The sequence below is a fragment of the Capsicum annuum genome, unplaced genomic scaffold, assembly GCF_002878395.1.
Source record: "Capsicum annuum cultivar UCD-10X-F1 unplaced genomic scaffold, UCD10Xv1.1 ctg1490, whole genome shotgun sequence".
Classification (NCBI taxonomy): domain Eukaryota; kingdom Viridiplantae; phylum Streptophyta; class Magnoliopsida; order Solanales; family Solanaceae; genus Capsicum; species Capsicum annuum.
The window spans coordinates 1,860,414-1,867,918 of NW_025820315.1; the positions used below are offsets into that span (position 1 = coordinate 1,860,414).

The 7,505-nt window shown below is 35.5% G+C and overlaps 1 long non-coding RNA gene across 1 annotated transcript; it reads left to right on the forward strand.

Moving 5' to 3' along the window:
• Window positions 1–3,008: 3,008 nt before the first annotated feature.
• Window positions 3,009–5,569, forward strand: LOC124890282. The gene is made up of 3 exons (XR_007049089.1): window positions 3,009–3,734; window positions 3,850–3,940; window positions 5,016–5,569. It is a non-coding gene; the product is annotated as an uncharacterized LOC124890282 (long non-coding RNA).
• The last annotated feature ends 1,936 nt before the right edge of the window (window positions 5,570–7,505 follow it).

A 7,505-nucleotide genomic window follows, 5' to 3' on the forward strand; every position in this document is an offset into this window, starting at 1 on the left:
CACTTAAAAAAGTATAGATGTGTAATAGGAACCCCGCAAAGTTCAATATGCTCAACTGGTAATCCGATTAAACTTCAGGTATTTTTGTGAGTATTCTCCCTTTTTTTAAAAAAAGGTACTTCATTAATACAATTACTTTCAAAAAATTATATTAGTAATTTAACTTTTTAATTATATCGTGTGTAATTTTTCATATTCTTAAAATATTTCTATGAAATGTATTAAAATGTAAAAGTTCATAATTAAGTATAGAGTTCCACTAAATTAGGAATCTTAGGTTGTTTTGTACAAGAAATAACCTAACTATTTATTCCATATTTGATGTAAGATGTAATTAGTTTAGGACTATTTTATCTCATCATTTAAACTAAAATGATATGAGTACTATCCCATGTGGAAGGTGAGATAAAATAATCCCATGGGAATCCCAAGTCAGGATATCCCTACTTACAATGTACCAAGTGACCCGTAACAATATTGAAAAATAAAATAGCACGAGAGTAATAATGACAGTACTTATAAGAGAAACCAGACAACCCTCACTATCCTAGTCCTAGACCTCTATATTCTCCTATGTAGATTCATGTTCTCGATATGTTGTACGTGTGTCATGTCTTGTCTAATTACCCTCAATATTTCTTTCAACTATTTCTTCCTTTTTGCAAACCCACCATAGTCAACCTCACACACTTCCTCATTGGGATATCTGTATCTCTCATCTTCACTTGTATCAAAACTATTTCAGTCTGTTCTTCCACATTTTGTTCACTCGGGGGACACTTTCACCTTGTACTAAATATCTTCATTACTAATTCTATTTCTTGTAATATACCAACACATTTATCTTTAGCATCCTAATTTCTTCTGTCTGCATCTCTTTTGGACTAGCGAGTTGTAGCATGTCAACTAGTTTAGTTAAGAAATACGTGATGAAATTCAAAATCAAATTTCTTAACTAGTTGTAGCATGTTATTTAGTTAACCTTTTAGAGTTTCTTGTTGTAACTAAATATTTTCATTACCAAGTAAACTTTACAATACAATACTGGCCAGACTGATAACACAGTCTAATGATCAACTACTAATACTAGATCAGACTATTAACAAGGATAATAGTTCAGATCCTCAACCTTTGCTACTGGTTTAGGCTTACATTGAGCTGAATAAACAACTTCTTGACTGACAAGCCTACTGATTCTTGCACTGCTGGTGGTAATCTTCTGAAAACTTCTCACATTTCTCTCTTGTCACAAGTAGTATATGCAGGCTGCTAGCGACATCGTGAACACATGTGAGCCTGCAGATTTCCCCTTAATATGCTGATGTATCCATGCCACTTCATTTTAGAATTGCATTTCACACCTGTGCAGAGTAATCAGAGTCAAAGAACAAGTGACCAACAATCTCTTTTCCATTACCACACAATACACAATTCTGATGAACTGGAATTCCCCATTTGGCAAGCCTGTCCTTGGTATAAAGCTTGTTAAGCAAGGGTAGTCTGAGTATGAATATCCATTTAGGAGAACCATAGTTGTTACACGCCAATCTAGTCCATGCTACCTCTGAAAACACACCAAGTAACTTCCTATATACCTTACTGATGTGAAACTGATCCAGTTTATATATATCCTGCATAGTATAACCAGCGTCAAAGCAGTACTTAGAAGCTTTAAATACCTTTTAGGGTTTAATTTATTAAAAGTGCATAAATTTTTAACATCATAAAGTTTAGTTACCTATAATATATTGCTCGTTTGGTGGGGAAAGAGTTATATATTTATTAATCCTGGGATTAGTTATTTCAGGATTACTTAGAATAACTTATCTCACCATGCATATGGGATAACTTATCCCATCACTATGGTGTAAATGGTGGGATAAGTTATCCCGGTATTGACTAATACCATCAACCAAACATGGGATAAAATGATCTTCATTTTATTCTGGGACTACTTATCCCTTATATCACACCAAACAACCCCTGATTGTGTGAATTTTTAGAACGAAATTTAGCCTGTTTATAGCGTGTTATTGCTTTTTCTTTTCAAGCCATCGTCTCAAGCTTTCTTTTAATCCTCACATGTTTCAATGGCTACAACAACAATATATTCAATATATTTCCACAAAATGAGATCTGGGGAGAGTAGGTGTACGCAATTCATATTACTATCTTAGAGGTGAGATAGAGAGACTTGACGCTTAAATGTTTATCAAAGAATCAGGCAAACTCCAACCCCATCATCAAAATTTAACAAGATCATACAACAAAAATAACATACCAAATGAAATCCCACAAATAAGGGTTAAGGAGAATAAAGTGTACGCAGTTACCTTCAGAAGGTGGAGAGTCTGTTTTCAAAAGATCTACGTGAATTCAAAATTGAACCAGACCCATGTTAATTCCCTCAGCAATTATTTGTACCATTTCATCTTTAATGGTATATAATTCAATTATTATACTTAAAACTACATATTTGTCCACCAGGAATAAAATATTTACAAGCTCATACCCATTACTTTGATGCCCCTCTTAAACAATTATCAGAACGGAGAAGGTTCAAAAATATTCTCCAAGTAATAGAAATGGTTCTAAAATATTCTTATTCCATTTTTGAATTCTAAAATATTCTTCCATCCACCGTAATTAGGCTTTAATTTTGCCCATGGCAACTTATTAATGATTAGAAATTTAATTAATTAAAATCTAATAATTTTCAAAATCTAACTTAATTCCCACTTAAATTATCCACCCATCAACCTAATTTCCTTCAAATTCAACAAAATATCTTCATCATTTTGAAGCAAAAATTTTGGAAGAAAGTAACGGCGAAAAAGTCGATGCTCATCAGTGAAGAAGGAGCAAGCCGTTTGTGTAACTTTTATCTTCATTTTGTGCATATTTCTGTGTTGTATCGGTTTTGACACAGTTTGCAAGAATCAAGTTTGCGATTAATCAAGGATGCGGTTTTGACACAGTTAATCTCCCTGTTTAGCGTAGTGTATGTGTTATTTTTTCACTTTTAGTCACTTCACTCTTATGTCATTTAATCACTGTTTTATCAGAATGATATAGGCATATCTATGCTTTTTTTTTTTTTTCAAGTTGATATAGGCACGAGTAAACTAATTTTCCAGATTTATATTAGCTTAGGCTTGTGTGTGATTTTTTCTCTTTTAGTCACTTCACTCTTGGATCACTTAATCACTGTTTTTTTTCAGTTTGGTGCAGTCAATGTTCAATGTTTTGGCTATTTTTTCACTTAGTTTTATAATTGTAAGTTACTATGTTTGCTAATGTCTCCAGTTCATCAGATAGTGTTGCATCAAGCATTTGTTCTGAAAGTTGATTCCTTGTTCAAACTTCCCTAAAAATTGATACGACGTGGCTTTAATGATCATGAAGGTTCGTGACTTTTCTATTATAGTGGATAAAGTTTAGTGACAATACGTGTAGCTCTGAGCTTAGCTTGCACATTAGCTTGTCAAGAGCTTAATGGAAACATCTGGCAAACTCAGTCATGGGCTGGAAACACCTTGTTCCATTTAAAAATCAGTTTGTTGGACAACAACCTACTGGTGGCACACTTATGATGCCAACCTTCCATGCTCCGAGGCTGTACAAAGTCTATTATATACAAATGTGGTGTTAGCTTCCGATACATACCTCTTTAGGATTTTACTTATGCAAACAAGACCATCCTTTATGTGGTTCTCATACGCTTCCATGAGAAGGTTGATAAACTCTTCTTTAGGCATTGTACTTCTGGACTTGAAATAAACAAAGATGTCATTGCTTCCGGTACTGATGTAGAAAAAAATCTTACGCGAAATGCTTTTGTTGATTCAGGACCAAGTGCAGCAGTTAGATTTCTGCACACAGTGACAAATTGATTGATCTGCTGAGGCAAGTTCAGGACATTCTGTTTGGAGAGTGATAGGTAAATACCTAGTTAGACATTGGAGTTATCAAAACTTTCTTTTTACTCTTTTGTTGGAGATGATTATTAGAGCATATTATTTAAGGAATCTGAATAATATTTATGAAAAGTCTTACCAGCTGTAAACCAGTTTCATCAAGGAAACCAGAACCTCCTGACGCAAAATTTACACCTCGGTATATACTCGATGGAAGTTTCAGGTTGCTGTGAAGAAATAGAAAGGGTGTGGGCTACTATTGTGTCCGAAAAGCCTTGCTGCAGTTAGAAAGGGAAAGATCCTCCATTAGCATTGCACATGTAATAGTGAAATGTTTACACTCAAGGGTGTGACCTAGCGGTTAATGAAATGAGTATATCCCATGCGAGACTAGTGTTTAAATGCCCGTTAGAGACCAAAATAACAAGGTGATTTCTTCTCATCTACCTACCTTAGCTGGCAGGTCAGACTTACTTGATACGTGTGCTGTTAGGAGGTAGCACGTACCTGGTGAAATAGTCGAGGTGCGCGCAAGCTTTGCTTGAACACCACTGTATAAATTTTTTTTGTAAGTGATAGTGAATTGACTCTATATGTGACATGCATGTCGAATAAGTAGGAATGCTTGCTCAAAATTTTATTTGGTCATGTTCGTTAGATCTAATGCTAAAACTTCAGCAACACTAACCAAGATGATCAACACTGTTGAGGCCATTACTGAACCCTCCAGTTGGCCTTGATTTGACAAAATCAATGCCATTATGAGGAAAGTTAGTTGTTGCATTGCAGTCAGGGATGTACGAGTTAGTTCCAACATCTGCTGTTGAATCCCCTAGTATGAAAATAGGTGGTTGCATTGGAATTTTGGCATGCAAGTGACAAAATTTTATCATTAAGTTACTATTTTCACTTAGTTTGATCACCGTAAGTTGCTATTTTTCACTTAGTTTGATCACTGCTTTATCAGTTTGATATGTCGGTGTGTTTTCACTTAGTTTAATCATTGTAAATCACTACTTTTTACTTAGTTTGATCAATGTTTTATCAGTTTGATATTTCACTGTTTTGGCTATTTTTCACTTAGTTTTATCATTGTAGGTTACTATTTTTCACTGGAGCTTCAAGGTCAAAGAGAAATGTCAATCAACTAGTTGGATCTAAGCAACTTGTTGCCTCGTCAAGTGCAGTTCCTGATGAAGATTCTGATGAATTTGAACAGGATGACCAATCAATTTTAAAGCCTAAGGCAATATCTGAAGCTAAGACTAGGCTTCAAGCCAAAAAAATGTTGTCAACCAACTGATACTAGGAGGAGAGAAATGAAAATGGAGTTAGTGTGCCTGTTAATTTGCCGTACTCACCAAGAAACTGACTTGGAAAAGCAAAACAACTCCGACTTCTAACCAGTTGACGGTTGAAAAGGAGAAAAAAATGGGCAAACTAAAGACAAGGAGGGGTGGAAAGCAATAGAAAAGAAGTGACTGAATGTATAATCTAGTTTGAATTGTTATGTAATGGCAAAATGAAACTTTATATTTGATTGTTTTTTATGTTAATTAGACTTGAAAGTTGTTGTATCTGGAAAGAAATGACCAATGGTTTGTGTTTTTTGAACAATGCAATTGCATATGAGAATGTCATTGCTTGTGGTTTAAGTGATTTTGGTCTCTCCTGGTGACAGTTTGCTATTGTGAGAATATAGCTTTTCTAAAGTGAGTCATATAGTGTGCTATTATGAAAGTGTTGTCAGACTTTGTGTCACTACTTATAGTGCAAATAAAAAATAATTTTGATTCTCTAACCAACTCATTAGTGACAATAAAAAATAATGAAGCTATGTACTAACCAACAACAACTCATTAGTGCATATTATTTTGCTGCCGAAACAGAAATATTTGCAGATAAAGTGCTAAATAGAACCTGCACAGAGCTGAAAACATTGCTACATGAAGCTAGTCAGTAAATGTAATCATAATTCCTTGCAGTTGATACATTCTCACCACCAGGCTCACCTTACGTCTAACCTTTCTTAGTTATAGCTCAAAATTTTGCAAACGAAAGAGAAGTAATCCGAAAGCAACTTAAGAAAGAACATTATATACTATACTAACTTACCATTTTTCTGGGATTTGAGCTAGAATAGGCTCCAAATCGGCCACAGCCTTGTGTTTTAATGTGTATCTTGCATCGTGATAGCCACTGGCTGCAAAGAAGACCCTGAATAGCTTCACCAGAGTTGTACATATCAATCAATCCAATAGGAGCAAAGTTGATACGGGACAACCCACAAACACAATATAACAAGAGGATAACAACACTAAGAAACAAGCAACACAAGACGAACACAAGATAACAAGAACAACACTAACGATTTTGCAATGAAAGAAAGGACAGATAGTGAGACATACACTATTACAAGAAGTAGGAACTAAAGTGCGTATCAAACACTAGAACCCCTAAGACTTACAATAGTAACATCACACTCTTACGTAGACACAAGAGGGAAATCACTCTCCTCAAGCATCAACGTTTCTAAGCCAAAATGCAACACAAGTGGTTCCATACTATGTGCTATCCTAGTTACGGTTTTCACTCTCTCTCAAGAGATGAAAATGTGTTCTTTCAATCATTCATATTCAACAAAACTAACTAGAAAGACCTAATAAGAGACTATATATAGGCTAGTTTATTACATGATAAAATGACCCTAATGCCCTTAATGAGAGGGGCACCTATGGAGTGTAAGGAGGGGGCACAAAATGACCAAAACACTCTCGGGTGGGCATCAAAGGCAAGCATCCAAGCAACTTTCCACACACGGGATTGCTCTATTGTGGGCTCAAAATGGGTCCCCCATGCGTGTTCCCGTGCCCTCAATGTGACCACAATCGGATTCTTCATGGGTTGGCCTTGCATGATGTCATCGAAAGCTATGATGGCCATTTGGATCGTATCATTTTCCCCTTCTTGAAAAGGATTCGACCTCGAATCCACACCTTGCAAAACCAAAGAAAGGACAAACAAGCATAACATCCTCATGGCATGAGAGTTAGGGTTAGTGCAACAAATAACATCACCATGCCAAGGTGGTACACACTTGAAATATAACCAAGGATCCTTCGTATTAAACATTAGAATTCCATTGAAGAATACACAAAGAAATTGGCTAAGGAAATCAACAAGAGTAAGGAAACCACAATGGACATTACGGCACCACTAGATACAAAAGGTAAGACCACCTTTATCTTAGGGGCCATAAGGCACAATTGCTTCATCACCTCTTCAAAAAACCACATCAAGAGTGGTGCCTCAATTGAAATTAAAGTCCGCAGAAAACATATAGCAATGTCACTCAAACAAGCGGACCAATCAACAAATATCCTACCTCTATATAAAGCAAATCCACAACTATCATGGATGTCATCATAAGCAAAGAGGTAGTATAGAAAGGAATCAAGTGTAAAGACATATACGGATGAAGACAAAGCTTTTAAAAACATACAGACTCTTTCTTTCAAGCAAATAGATAACTTGGCATCCACAAGTTGGGAATCACTCAACTTAAGCACAAGTATATCAAGCAAGGAT